General features: G+C 39.0%; 1 protein-coding gene across 3 annotated transcripts in view; it reads left to right on the plus strand.

Moving 5' to 3' along the window:
- Positions 1-20,259, plus strand: part of Sfmbt1 (Scm like with four mbt domains 1) — a 157,092-nt gene that overhangs the window by 57,565 nt on the left and 79,268 nt on the right. Inside the window, exon 1 of one of the 3 annotated variants that reach the window (XM_023715718.1) lies at positions 10,986-11,038. The exons of the other annotated variants lie outside the window; for them this stretch is intronic. The gene's annotated coding sequence lies outside the window, so the exon portion shown is untranslated. Of the gene's footprint in view, positions 1-10,985; positions 11,039-20,259 lie in introns of those variants that run through there. 3 annotated transcript variants of the gene reach the window in all.

The raw sequence follows: 20,259 nt of genomic DNA on the forward strand, positions 1-20,259 counted from the left end.
TGGTGTGTTTGGTGAGACGTCCGCGGCGGCGGCTGTGCCTCGGTTTGCTCACATTCTTAGTCACCTTGTGGCCCTTGTTGAGGCCCACGGCCATGGGATAGCGGAGGGCCATGGCTACTCTTTTTCAATGGTTGCTGTGGCGGAAGGACCCGAGCCGGGCGGAACCATGGGAGATCTGGAGATGTGTTTTTTAAATACATCATTTTCTAGTTGAATAAGGAGAGAATTTAAACATTAGCTGGTCATGGACAGATCTTCCTTTTTGCTTGCTTTCTTTTGGAGTAATGGATTATGGACAAATCTTTCTGTTGAAACCTGTATAAAAGTATCTGTGTCTTAAAGATGTTTATAAAATATCTACTGCATATAAATTGAATTAGTGCTTTATAAGGACAAATAACAATCTTGTTCTTATTTCCTAGGGTAGTATTTTGTAATGAGTGTGTAGTATGCTTAGTTTTTCCAACAACCTTGATTCGTGGTGCTGTCTCATACTGCTTTTTGTTACAAAAGAGTCTCCTGTTTTTTTTTTCCTTAATTGTAAGAAAAGTTACTTAAACATTTATAAAGTTGACATAAATTGTGTTGCTTTTGTGACTGTTTTTTATTAATTTATATTAGGTTAACTTTTCAGAACTCTCCTTGAATAGGTTGAGCCCCCCTTATTGGCTGCCAGTACATCTGTTTTAAATACTAATGTAACTTTATGGCAACTGTAACGCCTAGTAGGAGCTGTATGTGGCAGATGCTTGGAATAGTCGTCAGAGCTAGTTAAATGAATAGGGCAGAGAAGATTTGTCTGCTAATTGTTCGCCAACCTAAAATTAATCTTTGCAGTTGTAGAAATTTAGTGAAGCTCTTGAAGACCATGTATTTTATAAAGAAACTACTGTAAGGATGCAAACCTTTAAATAGTATAGCAGAGTAGCTGATTTGTGACAAATATATAATAGATCAAAATTTGAAGTACTGTACTTTGTTTCAATATGGACCTTTCTTTGTATATAATACATACAATTTAATAACTTTACTACAAATAACACTTCCCAGGAAGGTAACTAAACATCTGTTTAGGACACAGACTAAAGAGCAAAAACTGCACATTGTTACAGAATTTTACTTAGAGTTTATCAATGTTGAGGCCTTTGCTTAGAAAAAACATTTTTTTCCCTACCTGCTTTTGTCCAACCAATTGCATGATACTTTTTGAAATTCATTTTTTTAAGCTAATAAGGTATCATAATTTTAGAATTTGGAAATGTTAATAATTAATTTAGTTTTCTTGATGCTCTTTTATTTTAAATGATGATTATGAGGAATATTGAGTATGGAGACTTCAAGACTATCTAGATAGATGACAGAATGCCCTCAATCACTTTCATTCAACAGTCACAAGAATTGCATGCTTGGGGGCCTGGCCTTAGCTCAGTTGTTTAAGTGGCTGCTTCCACAAAGCTGTCAGCCTCAGGTTGCTGTAGTTTGATCCCCACAACACTCCAGCCAGCCAAACCACCCCTTAGGGCATTTAGAGCAAAAAAAAAAACAAAAAAAAAAAACCCCAAAAAAAACCTTATTCCTTTGGGGCTGGTGAGATGGCTCAGTGGTCTAAAGCACCTACTTAGAACAAGCTCAGCAAAACACAGGGACTGCGGTTCAATCCCCCAGCACCACATGCCAGCCAGCCCCGCCCCCTGGTGGGCTGAGCTGGCCACACACACACACACACACACACACACAAATAAATTAAATAAATAAATAAGAATTGCATGCTTACTGTCATCAAGCACGGTGCCAAATTAAGGAAGGACCAAGGCAGGGTCTCTAGTAACAAGGAGACCTGAGTTACCATAGGGGAAGAGCTATTCCAGAGGATTCTTTAAGGTGCTATGATGCTTTTAGAAAAGAAGAATTGAATACAGATTGGGAAGGTTTATTGATTTTACTTATGTTGTAGAACATGCTGATCCAACTGTGATTTTTGTGTCTCTTACTGAGAGATGCTTTCCTTTTGTGAGATGATTAACTTTAAGAAAATATTGAGGAAAGAGGTTTTTTTTGTTTCCATTAATCTGCTTATCACACTCTCAGTATGAAAGTCTGGAGCAAATTTGCTGTTGAAATATTTTGCCTAGTTATGGAAATATACTATAAAAAGCTGAAATAAAAACCATTTTAAAACTGAGTTTGGTGGTATATGCTTGTAATCTCAGCACCTCAGAAAACAAGGAATGAGGGCCACAAGTTCAAGCCCAGCCTGGCCCTGTATCCAAATAAAAAAAGATTGGGGGTGCAGCTCAGTGTGAAGGTCTTGGGTTCAAACACACACACACACACACACACACACACACACACCCCTTCCCAAAAGTATCTTAAGTCTGTAGTTGTTTACACATAAAGTTTTTCAGAAAAGGGACAGGAAAGCAAGGGAACTCAGGATACATCTTAAGAAGAGCAAGTGGGTGACCTTTTCTTTCACTGTGCAAAAGACTCTTGTGTGAGTTCGAAGGCACAGACTTGTTCTGCCTGGGTAGAACCAATGGGTCGAAGCCACAGGACTTTGTCAAAGGTAGTCATGGGAGTTTTCATTCATAGTGTTGAAACAGGGAGTGGATAACCTTTCTGTGAAATAGAAATAGAATGGATATTCACCTTTTTCAGGGTGATATTTTAGAATATTTATGCTGCTATAATAGGATGCCTGAAAGTGGGTAATTTATAAGTAGTAGCAATAATTTACTCATTTTTTGGCAGGCTCAGAAGTCTAAGCTCAAGATGCTGGAAGATTTGATCACCCCTATTGATGGTGCCTTATTACTGTGTCCTCACACGGCAGAAGACAGGAGGGAGGGAGTAAAAGAGAGCAAAGAAGCAACTCTCTGAAGCCTTTTAAAAATGATGACAGGGACCAGCCAGATAGGTTAGCAGACTAAAGCATCTGCTTAGGCAGAGTGCAGTGGCCAGGGTTCGATCCCTGGGACCACAAGCTGTGCTCACCCTGCCCCCAGGGTGCACTGAGATGGTGACTGAGACTGGGTGTGGTGGTGCATGCCTGTAATCCCAGCACTTGGGAGGCTGAAACAGGAGGATAACCACGAGTCCTATCTGTATAGTGAGACTCTGTACCAAACACATAAAAAAAATTTTTTTTAATGACAGTAATCCATTGATGAAGGTGCAGCCCCTGTGACTTTTAAAAGGGCTCACCTCTTGACACTGTCTTTGGGGATTAACTTTTCAACATGTGGATTTTGGGTGAGATGCAAGAAGCCATACAGAACTGTTTCTGTTCATGGCAATGTTAAGGAATAGTATATACCACAAGACTGTTGAGAACTAATCTTTATAACTTTTAGATTCACCAACCTCAGTTCTTCAATGAAATAAAAAGAGATGGAACCAGAAGTGGTAGGACACACTTTTTTTTTCTAATACTATTATTTGGGAGGCTGAGGCAGGAGGCTTTTTGCATGTTTGAGGCCAGCCTGGGCTACATAGTGAGTTCAGGCCCAGCCCAAAGTATACAGTGTGACCCTGCCTCAAAAGTAAAACTTAAATTTAAAAAAAGATGGAAAAAATCAGGCAGGTGACAGTGAATGTAAAAGTGCAGTGCTGTGTGAAGTAGTTGAAGGCACTGGGTAGATGTTTACAAAATAGACTGTAATGTGAGCATAAAGTAATTATTGGGGAGGAAAATGGACTGAGCCAATGAATGAGTGTTTATACAGTTTGTTGAACTTATTTCTTATCATTTGAAATAAAAAAATTCTTTTATTTACTCTCTTTGTACTTTGCTCATCAGTGCCCCTTCGGCATTGGAAGATTGACTTTTTTCCATTTTAGTTTATTTATTATGTTTACATGTTTTGCAAAGTTTGCTTAATGCTCAAGACCAAAACTTTATGATAGTTCTGATCATAGTATTTGTTAAAGTTGGGAAAACTTTTCCTTTTCTTTGCCCCTTTATCTTCCCTGTATTTTTTTTTTTTTTCGTACTAGGAATTGAATGCAAGGCCTTGCACTTGCCAGGCAGGTACTTGTGCCACTGGACTATATCCTTGGCCCTCTTTCTAACTTCTTAGCAAGACAGTTTCATTGAAGTGGCTGTTTGTCTTACAGTGTGAGTTTGTTTGACATTTTCTTGGGTTTCAGGAAAGATTAGTATTCTGGTGTTTGTATGGTTTATTGATTTTTTTTCTTGTCTTAAAAGTTTCTTTTGAGAAGAATTTGATGTAAGCTTAAGACTTTCAATAGATTTGACATTCCCTTCAAGCATTGGATTTTGGTTTCCAAGTTAGGAAGGACTGGTTGAAGGTCCTTACTGTCATCTGAGTGTATCAGATTCTGGACAAGGCTAGTTTGTGAGTCTTACAGATACCATTTCATGTAAATTTAAACAACTAAGTTGAGATTTCTTCTATGCTTTGTAATAGAAAGTACTACTGTATTTATTTCATATCCTTTAAGAGAATACTGAGGGGGAAATGTCAATGACTTATGGGATATGCTTTATTTTTTCCTTTATGATGATACCTTTTGGGAGCAATTTTGGATGTGTTTTGGCAAATGAAATTCACTTTTTAAAAACATTTTTTTTTAATTTTATTTATTTATTTGTGTGTGTGTGTGTGGCCAGCTCAGCCCACCAGGGGGGCGGGCTGGCTGGCATGTGGTGCTGGGGGATTGAACCGTGGTCCCTGGGCTTTGCTAAATTTGTTTTAAGTAGGTGCTTTAGACCACTGAGCCATCTCACCAGCCCCTAAAAACATTTTAATACAATAAAATAATAGCCTGATTTTTCTCTGCAAGTTGCTTAAAAAAAAAAGCTAGTTTTAGAATATAGATCAGAATGGTTTTTATGGGGGATGCTAGACATTTTTTCTCTAAAGAGACATTCATAATCAATTATTTGTCTCAGGCTTACCTTTTTATATTGTTAATTTGCAAATAGAGTTTTCAGTCCTTACTAGCAAACATAGGTACCCCTCTATTTCAGTTGTACTTATGTCCAAGAAAGAAGTTGTATATTTTGTTAAAAAAATGATTTTCATACATAATATGAAAGTTGTTACATATAATTCTATGGGACAATGTTTTACTATGGCAGAGGATATTATTAATGACATAGTCAATATTATTTAGGGATTGGAAAATATATAGCTTTTGGAAAGTAGAATTAGAAAGTATTAATCTTAGAAAATTGGCAACCTTTGTAGTACTGTGTTTAAGGTTGCCATAATAATAATAGGTATGGGGGGCAAATTGTCTTTAGGGAGAGAAAAGTAATGGGGAAAGGGTAGGGAGAGGGGGGAGTCATTTAAGTTTAATAGATATAGTAATTTAGCAAAAAACTCCAAATATTTAACATAGACACTTCCAGATTCAGATGATGCTTACAAATAATCAGTTAATGTATATGAGTATTAAAGTTACAAAAACAAATAATAAAGTGCAACTAGTTTCTAATACTAAGCAGTCAAGTCTGCCAAGCATCTTGCTGAGCTGTTCTGCCAATTAGGTTTAGTTTTATACATAACATATGTATGAATTTATTTAGATTCCTAATAATTAGCATAATTTAAGGCTATTTTCTTTTTTTAATTTTTAATTTTTTTTATTTTTTGTGGAACCAGGGATTGAGCTCAGACCCTTGCGCTTGCCAAGGAAGCGCTTATTCCACTGAGCCACCTCCCTGGCTCCAAGGCTATTTTCTTTATGCCTATTTAACTTGGTGCACTGACTTATGTTTTAGATTTTTCATGATTTGCAGCATATCTCTTATAGTAACCAAAAATTTACTCATTTAGAAACACTTATTTTAAAAGCTACTGAAGAGTTATTTTGTTTTCTAAATAATTTATACCTTTTCTCAGTAACTTACTTATTCATTACTAAATGTTGAGCATGCTTCTTAGGCTTGTGGATTGTGACTTAATGGCTCAGGGTTTTATAGTGGATGTTTCCCATCAGGAGACAGCACCATTGCCCTGGAGTTGGGATGACTTTTTGAGGGCTTAGTTTTTGTCTGGTTGCCTTTTATGGGTGCTTACAGTGATTTCAAGGGGTGGGAACTTGTCCAAAGTGTGTTAGTGTTTACAGGTGACAGTCTGCTCCATTTTGGACCTTAGACTCTTAAATGTTGTAATCTATTAATTGAAACTCGTTGCTATCCAGGAATCTTTAAAGTTTAACTTTTTAAAACTTTTTAAAAATGCCTTTGAGGGCCAGCCAGATAGCTCAGCAGATTAAAGTACCTGCTTAGGCAAATGCATTGGCCGGGGTTTGATCTCCATGCCATGATGGCCTCACTCCTGAGGCATGTTGAGAGATGTGACTGAGACTGGGAATGGTGGCGTGTGCCTGTAATCCCAGCACTTGGGAGGCTGAAAAAAGGAGGGTCACTACGAGTCCAGTCTGTGTAGTGAGACCCTGTACTAAAGACATAAAAAAAGAAAAAATAAATAAAATACTTTAAAAAATGCCTTTGTACTAATAGAACAAAACAAGAGTAGTAAAACCCCTAACAGTTAGTTTGTTGAGTGGTGGGACTGGAGGCAGCATCCCAAGGGTATCATATGTCAGTCATTGCAGTTTGTCTTCAGCTTTCTTTCTGAAGTCCTCTGGGATAAGGGGGAGCCTCTTAGTCTCTTATGGCAAGACTTTTGTTTATATACTTTCCAAGTGATTCTGAGTTTTTCGATGATGGCTGCCTTTTGTTTTTAATTTATGTATTTGGTACAGGGTCTCACTACACAGCTCAGACTCTGATCCTCCAGTTTTCAGACTCCCCAGATCTGGAATTACAGGCCTGCGCCACCAAGCCTGGGTTTGGTGGCCAGCTCAGTGTGCCCAGAGGTGGAGCTGGTGCAGTTTGCATTACACATACCCACGATTGAAACCTGGTCCTTGCGCTTGCTTAAACAGATGCTTAGCCCTCTGAGCTATCATGCTGGCCCTAACAATGGCTTTTATTACAGATTTTTTTTTTTTAGCTTTTTATCTATTTTGGAAACTCAGTGTTATTCCACTAAAGAATTAATAAGGAAATGTATTGTAATTAAAAAAATAACTATAGAACTTTGCTAGGAAAGGTTGGAAGGATGCTTGGTAGGGAAAAAAGGACCATCTTAAATCCTTATCAGCTGGAAATCATGTTTGGCAGAAGGATTTTTTTTGGGGGGGGCAGCAGCAGGATGCCTTCAGGGCAGGTCTGGTTTGGATTGAGGATGAGGGGATCAAACCACAGCATCCTGAGCCTGACTGCTTTGTTTAAGCAGGCACTTAAACACCTGAGCTAATGATCAGGCCCCTGGAAGTCATCTTTGAAATAGTTAACATGTATTCTAAAAGATGCTTGCTATAGCATTAATAGCTAATATGTAGTCTTTAAGGGCTTACTGTTGTAAGTTTTCCATGGTCTAATTGATTGAATAATTAAGGTAATTTATGGTTTGTATGTAGATGTTCCCACCAAAGCCTCTTGCACTTTTATGAGGCTTTTTCCTTTTTTAAAAAATTAATTTTATTGAGAAACAAATAGCAATGAGGCAGTTTCAAACTGATTACTAGTACAGTTTCAATAATTAATATGTTGCATATTGTCTTCATAGTGGTTCTTCATATTACAAAAAACAAAAAGGAAAGGTTTATTTCAGCTCATCTCACAGTTAATACAAATTGTAGTATTTATTAATATTTATTTCAGTTAATACAAATTTTAGTACATAAATAACTGGCTCCAAGGCAGGGTGGCATGGCAGAGGAATGTTACAGAGGAGAGACAGTTCATGGCAGGCAGAAAGCAGCAAAAGCAGCAAGCGGCAAACTATCACAGCAGCCTTCCTTTTGTCCCTTATATTTTATTTTATTTTTTTGGATGTATTTTAGTAGAGGGTCTCACTACACAGATTGGACTCATAGTGGTTCTCCTGTTTTCAGCCATGCAAGTGCTGGGATTATAGGCATGAGCCATCATGCCCAGTCTCAAATCTCCATCTCAGTGTGCCCTGGCATGGCACACTGGGGATTGAACTCTGGGCCCTGCCTCAGCGTAAGCAGGCGCTTTGATCTGCTTAGGCTTTAATCTGCCTAAGCAGGTGCTTTAATCTGGCTGGTCCTTGTCCCTTATATTCTAGCATCCATAATCCTGGCATCATACCATGAATCAATCCCAGCATCACATCTTATTTATATTTTTGTGACTGTCCTAAGTTGTTTATTAGGTTATGAATTTTTCAAACATTTATGTTATTAGTGGTAATGGTGGAGCTGGAGAGTATTGTGCCTTCTCCAAGCTGCACAGTGAGAACTACCAATTGTGTGGTGGAACTCGTGTCCCTTGCAAGGCCACGACTCTTGTGATCTGCAGATGTCAGCCCACGCATCTCCCTGTGCTTGTGGACTGGTTTGGTGATCCACTGGGTGTCAGGATTTCTTCTAATGGCTTTGTGGAATGGATCAATAAGGATAACCTCACAGAATTCGTATGTGGGCTCATGATCAACCCAGAAAGAATTTAGAACTCTCCGAGCCCCACAGTGGCGTCCAGCTCGCTCCTCAGCCACAGACTGGAGACGTGGTGCAAACTTCAGCTGGTTAACGCCATGATGGGCAGGCCTGCCTTAGGTTGCTCCCTTAGGAGCTGGATGTCTGCGGCCCCCGCAGTGCACACAGATCCTGTATATGACATCCCCTTGCTTGGCCTTGTACCCCATCTGCGAGCTTTGTCCAGCCTCGTGGGGCGAGGAGCCCTGTGTAGCACCGAGAGCTGGTGGTCCTGCCAGGGCAGACCCGCAGCAGAAAGCATGTCGGACGGCTGCCTCCCCCACAGCTCCTGGATGTGCTTTTACGCACCCATCTTGGCTTAGCTGATGGCTATCACCAGATGAAAAGGAGGAAGCCTTTCAGCAGCACATCTTTAATCCCAGTGTCATATACTCTTTTTTTTTTTTTTTTTTTTTGTTTTTGTTTTTTTTTTTTTTTTAAATTTTGTGTGTGTGTGTGTGTGTGTGTGTGGCCAGCTCAGCCCACCAGGGGGTGGGGCTGGCTGGCATGTGGTGCTGGGGGATTGAACCGCGGTCCCTGTGCTTTGCTAAGCTTCTTCTAAGTAGGTACTTTAGACCACTCAGCCATCTCACCAGCCCCTGTCATATACTCTTGATCCAACCACCTCCCAAAGCTCCACCTATGACTTCCCTTTTTTTAAAAAAAATATTTTAAAAAATAATTTTGTTTGTTTGTTTGGTACAGTGTTTTACTACACAGCCTGAACATACAGTGATCCCCGTCTCAGCCTCCCCGGTGCTGGGATTACAAGCATTCACCACCACACCTGATTTCCGTGGCCGACATGGTGTGCCAGGGCCACATGACATGCAGTACCAGGGCTCAAATGTGGGTCCTAGCCAGCCAGATGCTTAGACTACTGAGCTATTGCCCCAGCCCTACCTGTGACTTCTTGATGCTTTGGGGGACATCTAGGTACAAGCAGTAACAGATACGTTTTGTACTGTTGTTAACGTCTCCATTTTACAGATGAGACACTGAGGCATAAATTATTTAGTTTGTCTTAAACCCCTTCAGCCAGTAAGTTGAATCCTTAGGATTCAAATTCAGTAATCTGTCCCTGAGGTCTGTCCTTGCCTGGAGTGTCCAGTTACTATTGATATGGTCTTGATTCTCTATCCAATTTGGGGCCTATTAACCACTTAAAATTTTATTAAATCTCCTGGCTGTTTGAAAGTTGTAGCATAGGTTTGGGAACTTTTTTTTTTTTTTGCGGTACCAGGGATTGAACTCAGGACCTTGTACTTGTCAGGCATACGCTACTGAGCTATATCCCCAGCCCCCAGGAACTTCTAAAGTTGATGGCTTTCTTAGCAGTGGAGACATAGCTGCATGAGAATATGAGGGTTTAGACATATTTTTAGTATTCTGATGAATAGAATTTATTTACTAAATACCTACTGTTTGTATTTTGCTTTATTGCACATAACTTTCCATTTTAGTCTTTACAACAAGCCTTCAACATATGTATATTTTTTATTTAGTAGATAAAGAAAATGAAACAGTAAGTGGTAGAGTGTATAATTAAAGGTGAGTGTCATTTTTGCAGTGAAAATCAGTAGAGTTTATTATCTCACTAATTGGCATTTCCTGACACGTGAGTTTTATTTTTAACCTTTTGGGGAAATATTTTGCCCAGTTCATAAAGATAAAGGCAAAAAAAAAAAAAAAGAATAAAAAAAAGGGGCCTGGGAGATGGCTCAGTAGAATAAGTGCTTGCCTGGCAAGCGCAAGGGTTTGAGTTCAATCCCCGGTTCCCCCCCCCAAAAAAAGCATAAAGATAAAGGCATAAAAGATCTGAATTCTTGTCTAGGTACCCCTATGTTTTTTTCCATTGTGACCCTTTCTAGAGAATTCGTTGTGCAAATCTTTGGATAGAACAAATTTGTTTACACTCAGTTTCTGTTTCAATTGATTTTTTCATTCTCAAGAGACTAATCTGCCTTTAATGAATATAATTGGCTTTTATTTTATCACCTGATATTTCTCAAATAGTTCATGTGCCAGAGAATTTGTAGATGCAATATCATATCATGGGCAGCAAGAAATTTAGTTGGAAAAAAAAAAAACAAATTTAGTTGGGAGAAGCATAAGAGGGAAACTTGTTTCAGTCTGCTGCCATCTTTTTCACCTGGCTTTTGTTATGTTTACTTTCATTGCCCTGATTTTCTAATTTCTCTTTAATTGTGGTCATGAGGGAGTTTTCAGACCTCCTTTCTCTTATTTGTCAGTGGTCTTCCTTTTTAGGGTGCTGGCTGTACTGAGGTGAACACATTTGTAATTATTCATAAAATAAAAACAATTAGTAACTTCCTTAGAACTGGGTCTCTTCAATTTGTGGTCTGTTTCTTTATCTTAAGCTAAAAATATAAAAAATATTGAAAGCTTTATTTCACATGTTTGTTTTATTCCATCTGTGGCAAACCTCTTCCAGTTAAACTGTACTAGTGATCCAGATTGGTCTCCATGCTCCCCTGTAAATATTTTTTCTCCCTATAAGTATTAAACCATCTCACTGATGAACTTTCCTGTTGCTTAATGTAAATTCAGTCAAGTTTCTGAGAGTTTCAGGTTAGCCTACCAAAAGTGAAAATCAAGTCATATGACCTATTTCCTGATCATGATAACCAAGAGAAAATAGGAAAAAAGGACACTTTATTGGTTGAGATACCTCATAGTCATCTTTGTATTTTCTGAGATTCAACAAAGCCTGGAAGCTCAGGTGAAAGTAGCTCAGGCTCTGGAATCAGACTAGCATTCCGATGCTGCCCTTCTTGCTTCCTAATTATGTGAACTGACAGGTTATTTAACTTCTCTGAAACTCAATTTCTTAGCCTATACAATGGGGTTATTATATATGGATTAAATAGAATGATTAGGGTTGAATAATACATCATTAAAAATAGCTAAATAATTGAGCTTACTGTGAGTTGGGCACTGTTTTGTGTACTAATTAGCACAGAATTTCCTGGGATGGACAGAATATTCAAGTATTATGACTACTTTTTTGTTTTTTGCAGTACCAGGGATTGATCTCAGGACCTTGTACTTGCCAGGCAAGCACTTATTCTACTGAGCTATCTCCCTGGTTCTTTTTTTCTTGATAAGTGATTAACCACCATTTGTTGGGGTAGAATGATATTTCTGATCTGTGACTTGGCATGAGAAAGCTGAGTAACAGCATTCAGGAAATTATACAATAATTTCAAGGCTTTTCATAACCAAACATAATGTTTTCCCATAATCTCATTTATTTGAGAAAGTGTCTCTACATATTTCCTAAGGCCCGGCCAGATAACTCAGTGGATTAAAGCACTTGCTTAGGCAGACACTGGGACCAGGGTTTGATCCCCGGTGAGCTGTACCGGCCCCGCCACTAGGGTGTGTTGAGACAGCGATTGAGACTGGGCATGGTGGTATGCACCTGTAATCCTAGCACTTGGGAGGCTGAAAACAGGAGAATTACTGCGAGTCCGATCTGTGTAGTGAGACCCTGTAGACCCTGTACTAAATACATTAAAAAAAAAATCTAGTTATTTCCTAGGCTGGACTCAATCTCAAAATTCTGCTTTGGTCTACTGAGTAGCTGGTATTAGATAGATGTAGGTTATCATGCCTGGCTTTTGTATTTTTTTAAATAATGCTATAGAAATAGGTATATTTTAGCAATGTACATATTGGCAAACTAAATTCCTCTTCATATAATCAAAACAGATACTCTAGGGCTGGCAAGATAGCTCAGCGGAATAAATGCCTGCTTTGGCAAGCTCAGGGACCAGGGTTTGATCCCCAGTCCCACATATAGTGCTGACCCTGCCCCAGAAGCATGCTGAGCCAGTGCCCCTGAGTAGTCCAGGCGTGTTGGCACATGCCTGTAATACCAGTGCTGGGGAGGTTGAAAACAGGAGGATCACTATGAGTCTGAGCTGTGGAGTGAGACCCTGCACCAAATACATAAATGAAAAAAAAAATGCTGACTTTTATTTATTTTTATTTTTGCTGATTTTTAAAGCATTTATGTTATTGGTTTTATGATTTTATTTTATTTTATTTTATTTTTTTATTTTTTATTTATTTATTATTTTTTTTTTTGCAGAACCAGGGATTGAACTCAGGCCCTTGTGCTTGCCAGAGAAGCGCTTATTCCACTGAGCCATCTCCCCAGCCCCTATGTTATTGGTTTTAATCTATGAAGAGTGTTATTATATTTGAACTGTAGAAAATATGCCATTTCTCCATCTTACACAGTTAATGTAAATAGTTGATTTTTAAATGCTTCTGTGATATTTTGATACATTGGAAAAACATTTAAGAATCATAATTTAGTAATCTAGGTATTTGGCATGGAGTGTAGGTACTTGGTATCCTCGTAGTAATTAGTATTTGCCGAGGAATCAGGGCTATGAAATGGTCATATGTAGCAGCCTTGTGCCAGGGATTTATATATTGGTTACCACTAGATTTTCAAACTCATCACAGTATAACAAGTTTTAAAAATACTGTTTTTAATATTTTAATGAAAATATCTTCTGACCAACTGTAATTTTTATTTATTTATTTATTTTTTTTTTTTGAGACAGAGTATCACTATGCAGTGTAGGCTGGCCCCAAATAGCAATCCTTCTGCCCCAGCCTCCTGAGTGCTGGGATTACAGGCCTGCACCACCATGCCTGGCTTCCCAACAACTTTAAATATAATTTGCATTTTTAAAATATGAAGCTCTGTGGCATCAGGACTTGTTTCCTGCTCCACAGGGTTTTTTTCAGGCAAGGTCTTACTTTGTTATTAGGTTGGTCTTGAACTATGTAGCCTGGGTCTGTCCTTGAACTTGCAAGGATCCTTCTGGCTCAGCCCCCTGAGTGCTGGGCTTACAGGTGTCCACAGGCTTTAGATGCCACTGCACTGCTAACTCCCCAGTACTCTTGAGGCACGTGTGAGCCATGTTCTCTTCTGTGGGAAGTCCTTACGGCAGCTTCAGGGGCTGGATTCTTATGAGACGCTTAACCACTTTCAGTTTTGCATTTACTGAAAGGATGTTCTTATGAACTTGAGTGTGTGCTTTTTCTAATCCAGGCATCTTGATTACATCTTTTCCCAATATGGTTGTCTTATTGTACTTTTTATTCTGGTAACAGCATGCAGTTTATGAGAGTGCTATGGATCCCCACCATACTTTTCATGATCTTTAGGTGAAGCCTGAAACACTTTATCTGGAATTCTTGATTTGGTAACTTTGTGATGAATCTTTGGTTACTTTGTCTGTAACCATGAGAGATTCCACATGTTTTGTCACAGTCTGCAGCCTGCCTGGGGGCTTGTGAACCACTGAGCGCAAAATCCCTGCCATAGTGCTGTAATTATTTGTCTTCAGAGCTTGTAGGAAGCAAACAGATCTACTGGTGAAATGTTCTGGAAATGGACAGGTTCTCTCCTTCTCTGATGCAGCGCCTGCTAAACGTCCAGTCTCTTTTTAAAATATGCCTGAAAATTTTGAAAGACAACATAAATAACTCAGTTGGTGTGGAGAAATACCTTCATGACTGCTTTACATCTAGAAAAGGTGAAATGTCAGGTGAGCTAGAACGTACAGAAAAAGCTCTCAAGATCATAGTAGAGAGAAGGAACAGCCCCATGTTAGCTGTCTTAAAGAGTTTTATTATGCAAAGGCGAAGCATAGTGTACTGAAAAACCTTATGAATGGAAACACTACACATGTAAGGGGTTTAACAGTTATACTCTTGTTGATTGAAAAACTTTTTTTAAAGAAAAAACTCTGAGGGTAACTTTGTCGGTGAAGAAAGTAATCCTGTTACACTGTTTTACCTTGAAACTCCTGCTTTTTCTTCCTGAAACCATTCCTTTGGACTTTCCTTTTTACATAAGTGGTAATTCTGTCATTCCAGTTGCTTAAGCCAAAAATTCTTGAGTCAGCCCATGCTCTACTTTCTCTCATACAAATCATACCCTTCTTCCACTCTTTTCAACATTATGGTTGCTCACAGTTTGGAAGTAGGCACCAGTACTTCTCACCTGTATTATCCCCAGATCTTTTGACTTGGGCTTCTTGTTTGTGTTCTTGCTCAGTTCTAGTCCTTTTTGCAGCATAGTTGCAGGGTGATCCTTTCAGTCAAATTATGTCCTCCCAAATCTTCCAATAGCTTCTCCAAAGCCAGTCATCATTGTAGCCTACCAGTTCATATGCCATATGGTTCTTTTGGTGCCTTTCTGAGTTCTTCTCCTGGTGTCTGTGCCTTGATCATTCTGCTCCTGCTGTAGTGACCTCTAACATACCATATGCACCACTTCAGGGTCTTTGTACTTTATATATTTTTTCTAATTAAATATTCTGTAATTATATTCTCAGGTTTCATTTCCTCACTTCTGTCATGTGTCAGCTCATGTTATCACTCGGCCTTTGGTCACCCCATTGAAAGTATACTTAGTGTCTTATTGCTGTACTTAATTTTTTGTCTTCTAGCATTTGTTTTTGTTCAGCATACTATATTATTATCTACGCATACTGGATTATAATATCCATGAAGGCAAGTTTTTATTTTTTTTTCTTGTCTCTTGTTTTCATTTATTACCCCCCCTTTTTTTTTTAAACATTTACTTGAGAGCCAGTATGGCAGTAATTGGTATGACATGACAAGCAATGCGTATTTAGAAGATCAGAATGATGGGCATGCCAAGCATGACCCTAGAATTACACATTGCTATCTTCAAGTTTTTAAATACTGTATTTGTTTGCTTAGTAAAGGAGGGCAAGAGGGCAAGTTTTTAAATATTTTATTTGTTTACTTAATAAAGGAGGTGTTAGATAAGATGTCCTCAGAAAATATTTATTGATTCATTGAGAAGGAATTGAATGGTGGTTTATAATATCGTTGCTGTTGGTTCAGAAATTTTTCTTTAAATAAAATAACTGATACTGGCTGTTAATGTGAGCTGTAGAGAACGGCTGTGCTGATTCTAAGTACACTGTGTGTTAGTCACTTTCCCACTGCTGGCACACAATTCCCAACACCTGCCACTCCAGGGAAGAGGCTTATTTTGGTTCATAGTTTCAGTGGGCTCGGTCCATGGCTGTCTGGCTCCAAGGCAGAAGTTATGTGGAAGCATGTGACAGAGGAAAGCTGCTTCCTTCATGGCCTCCAGGAAACAGAGGGAGGGAGGTCTGCGGACAAGAACTCACCCTTTGAGGCCTGCCTTCTCCAACCAGTCCTGTCCCAAATGTACATTCAGCTATGAACTCATTAGTGGATTCGTGCCCTGGGGAGTATAGTGCCCTCATCATCCAATGACCTTCCAGACAGCCCCACCTTCATATGCATTGAACTTTTGGGGGACATTGTAGATCTAAACCAAATCACACTGTTTAATGGTGGGATGTACTGCATTGTAATTCCTGGCCTCCCTTGTAGTTAGATGGAAGCTGAATTTTAACCTGGAATATGAGTGGAGGGTATGCCATTTCAGGCCTTGCCCCACAGAACTTTCCATTAGTGATCCTCTAACACTGGAGTCTCAAGAAACTGGCATCCAAAATGACACAGCTGTATGAAAGAAGACCTTATGAATTACCACAAGGTGGAGAATTGGTGTCAATCAAAAGTACCTAAATGGACATTATCTGGGTGAAAGATAAATGCCAGTTAGATCAAGAAATTACAGCTTGTAATTTTTCTGTTAAAGCATGTCTTACCTTGACTAATACCAAGTAATAATAACCAAATTATTGGGGCCGGGGAGATGGCTCAGTAGAATAAGTGCTTCCCAGGCAAGCACATGGGCCTGAGTTCAATCCCTGGTTCTGCCCCCCAAAAATAAATAATTATTTCCATGTTTTATTCCATGGAATGGAATAAAATGGTAACCCAGATTTTCTCCTCTGCTTTCCCTCCTCCTTCCTTCCTTTCTTCCCTCCCTTTCTCTTTTTTCCATTGTATAGTGCAGACTAGCCTTGTACTCACTTATGTAAGTACATAAGATTGAGCTCATAAGATTGACCTTAAACTAATGGTGATCCTCCTGCCTCAGCCTCCCAAGTGCTGGGATTACAGACATGTGCCCCCATGCCCAGCCTGGTAACCCAAATATTTTGTTCCTTTTTGTCATTTGCTTTGGTATTTGAAAATAAAAATAATTTTTGTTGTTGTTGTTGTTTGTTTTTAAAGCACAATTGTGTGGTGGGGATGGTGGGACACCCCCAATAATCCCAGCTACTTCAGAAGCAGGAGGATAATAGCTTTAAGGCCAACTTGGACAACTTAGTGAGACATTGTCTCAAATTTTGAGCAGGTCTGAGGATGTGGCTCAGTGTAGAACACTTGGCCAGTATGAGTGAGGCCATGAGTTCGGTCACCGGTACTTGGAGATATGGAAAGCAAAGTTGTGCACTTCAGTATAAACTGTCACCTGGCTTTTTTTTTTTTTAATTTAAATGCTTGAGTATACTATTTTACATAGAGTAAAATTCACTTATTTGAAGTATGCAGTTTGGTGGTTTTTCTTTTATACAGAGCCAGCAGTTATTATAGTGTGGTGCAGTTTTTATCCCCACAATCTAATATTTGAATGTTTCAGTATATCTTTTTTTTTTTAAAGCAGAAAACAACAAATAACCGTGTATGCCTCAGCATTTGCTTCCTGTTATCCTCTCTCCACCAGTCCTTGGCAACTACTAATCTATTTTTCTGTATCTATTGAGGGTAAAAACAGAATTTAGTTGTTCTGGACATTTTATCATAAGTGAAAGCACATAATATGTGGTCTTTTGTGTCTGGCTTACCACAATATTTTTTTTAAGGTTATTCATGTTGTATATATTGGTGCTTCACTTTTTTATGACTGAATAATATTCCACTGTATTAGTGATGCTACATTTTATTTATCCATTAATTGGTTAGCGGACATTTTGTCTCACTCTTCTCTCGTTGCTGGGACAAATACCTGACACCCAAAATGAGGGAAGGAAAGGTTTATTTAGCTCACAGATACTGGATGTTTCAGTCCATACTCAGCTGGCTCCAAGGCAGAGTGGCACAGGGCAGAGAGCAACCTTTCATGGTGGCTGCACAGAGCAAGAGCACAGGGAGAAGTAGCAGCAGCAGTGGCGGCAGAGAGCAAGTCTGTCTCCCTTAAGTTGCATTCAGGCTGTCTGCGCAGGCTGGGTGAGGTGCTCACTCCATAATCCCAGCAGCACTCACACCCATCATCCCAGTGGATCATGAGTTCATCACAAACTCTAGAAGTCCGCCCTATGACTGCGTGAGGCTTTGCTAGGGACAAACCATAGCACATTTAAGTTGCTTCTGTCTTCTGGCTGAAGTGAGTAATAGTGCTGTGGTCATTCAGGAACAAGCTTTTGTATATCTTCGGTATATACTGAAGAGTTAAATTACTGGGTTTTATCCTTGGTCTGTGTTAAATGTTTTGAGGACTACCAGACGTACAAACTGGCTGTACCAGTTTACATTCCCCTTTAACATTACTTTTATGTTTTATCACTACTAGAGGATTAGGATCACTGGGTAAGGAGAGTCCCTTTTATTTTTATTTTTTTTATGTTTTGTTATGTATTTGACATAGGGTCTTACTACGCAGTTCAGGTTTGTCGTGATCCTCCTGTGTCAGCTTCCCCAGTGCTGGGATTACAGGCATGTGGCACCGTACCCAGTTTCAGTGGTCGGCTCCGTGCAGCCAGCATGGCAGGTGGTACTGGGAGATCAAACCCAGGTCCTTGTGCTTGCCAGGCAGGTGCTTAGGCAGCTGAGCTACTGCCCTGGCCCGCTAAACTCTTTTTTTTTTTTTTTTGCGGAACCGGGGATTGAACTCAGGTACTTGCGCTTACCAGGGAAGTGCTTATTCCACTGAGCCATCTCCCCGCCCCCCCTTATTTAAAACAAATATATTTTTTATTTGTTTTTAATTTTTAAAAATATTTTTAAATAGTACAAATTCATATTAAAACAAAAAATTACAAGTGATACAGAATCTCATTTAACAAAATAATACGAATTTCACATTATTTATTATAATACATAGTGTTGTCTTCCAACCACTTATATTACCAGATATGTGCATGCAAAATTAGAAGGAAAAAAAGAAATGTATAAGAAATTAAGAAGAGAAAAAGTATAAATATTTGAAAAAAGGAGACAAAACAAGTTAAATATTACCTGCTTCTTTCCATAGCCCAGCAGAAATGCACAGTCCAGTTGCCCAAACCATCCTGCTTACATACGTAGATAAATCTTTACCTGGCTCCCTCCCCTGTCCTTCTCCTCAACTCAGTAACTCTCTACTTTGAATAAGTTCATTCCCTTTCCCCGGTATCTATTGTACTCTGCAGATTCCATTTTTCTCTTTCAGGTTCTCACACTAAGGGGACAATACCATATTTGCACATGTGGATCTGATTTATTTCACTTGACAATATGTTCTCTAGTTGCATCCATTTACCGACAAAAGATTCAGATGTATCCTGTTTTATAGCTGAATAATACTCCATTGTGTAAAAATGCCACATCTTCTTTATCCATTCTTCAGTTGATGGGCATCTGGGTTGTTTCCAGGATTTAGCTATGACAAATTGTGCTGCTATGAACATGGGTACATATATATCACTGTGGTAAGAGGTTTTCAGTTCTTCTGGAAAAATACCCAGGATAGGAATAGCGATCCTAACTTTTGAAGGAATCTCTACACTGATTCCCATAGTGGTTGTACCAGTCTGCACGCCCACCAATGGTGCAAAGGGGTTCCTTTTTCTCTACAGCCTCTTTAGCATTTGCTATTGGCTGACTTCTTGATGTTAGCCTTCTTTCTGGGGTGAGTTGGAATCTCAGTGTTATTTTAATTTTCATTTCTTGAATGACCAATGACGGTGGATGTTTTTTCATATATTTACTTGTCATTTGTATTTCTTCCTCTGAGAAGTGTAGATTCATCACAGATGCCCATTTTTAGATTGGGTCTTTGAATTTGAGGGGCCTCATTTTTTAAAAGTTCTTTGTATGTTCTAGATAGAAGGCCTTTTTTGAGACAGGATCTTGCTATGCAATTTGGGCTGACTTGTGCTCACTTTTGTGGTCCCCAGGCTGGTCTCAAACTTGCAGTGATCCTCCTTTCTCAATCTCCCAAGTTCTCCTATTATGGGTGTATGCCACCATGCCCCTTAGCAGCATGGCATGGCATGTGGAGCTGGGGATGGAACTCTGCTCCTTGCGCTTGCCAGACAGACGCCTATGCCTCTGAGCTATCTCCCCAGCCTTGTAAACTCTTACTTTATGGATATGCCATGATTTATTGGGTGACATTGAAGCTTCCAGTTTTTATGTAGTGCAGACATTGCTTGAGCAAACATTTTGGCTCTTGAAGCTTTGTAAACATAGGCGTGTTTCTCTGTGCTTTGGAAATGAGGACAGTTTCAATTCTTTCTTTGAAATTGTTACACTGCTTATTTCTTTATTTTCTCTGAGTGCTTTCCTGAAGTTGATGTTGGAAATGGAATTTGATTTACAGAAAATGCAAGTTAAATTTTTTGATAGAATTAAATTTCTCTCTAAAATGATCATATCTTTTATCTTCTTCAGTTGGTAATGATAGTTTCTATTTCTCTATATCTTCATCTGTTTGGATATTATTAATCTTTATTTATTATTAATCTTTATTTTCTGCCAGTCTGGGTCAAC

Source organism: Octodon degus, unplaced genomic scaffold (assembly GCF_000260255.1).
Source record: "Octodon degus isolate 3935 unplaced genomic scaffold, OctDeg1.0 scaffold00043, whole genome shotgun sequence".
Taxonomy (NCBI): domain Eukaryota; kingdom Metazoa; phylum Chordata; class Mammalia; order Rodentia; family Octodontidae; genus Octodon; species Octodon degus.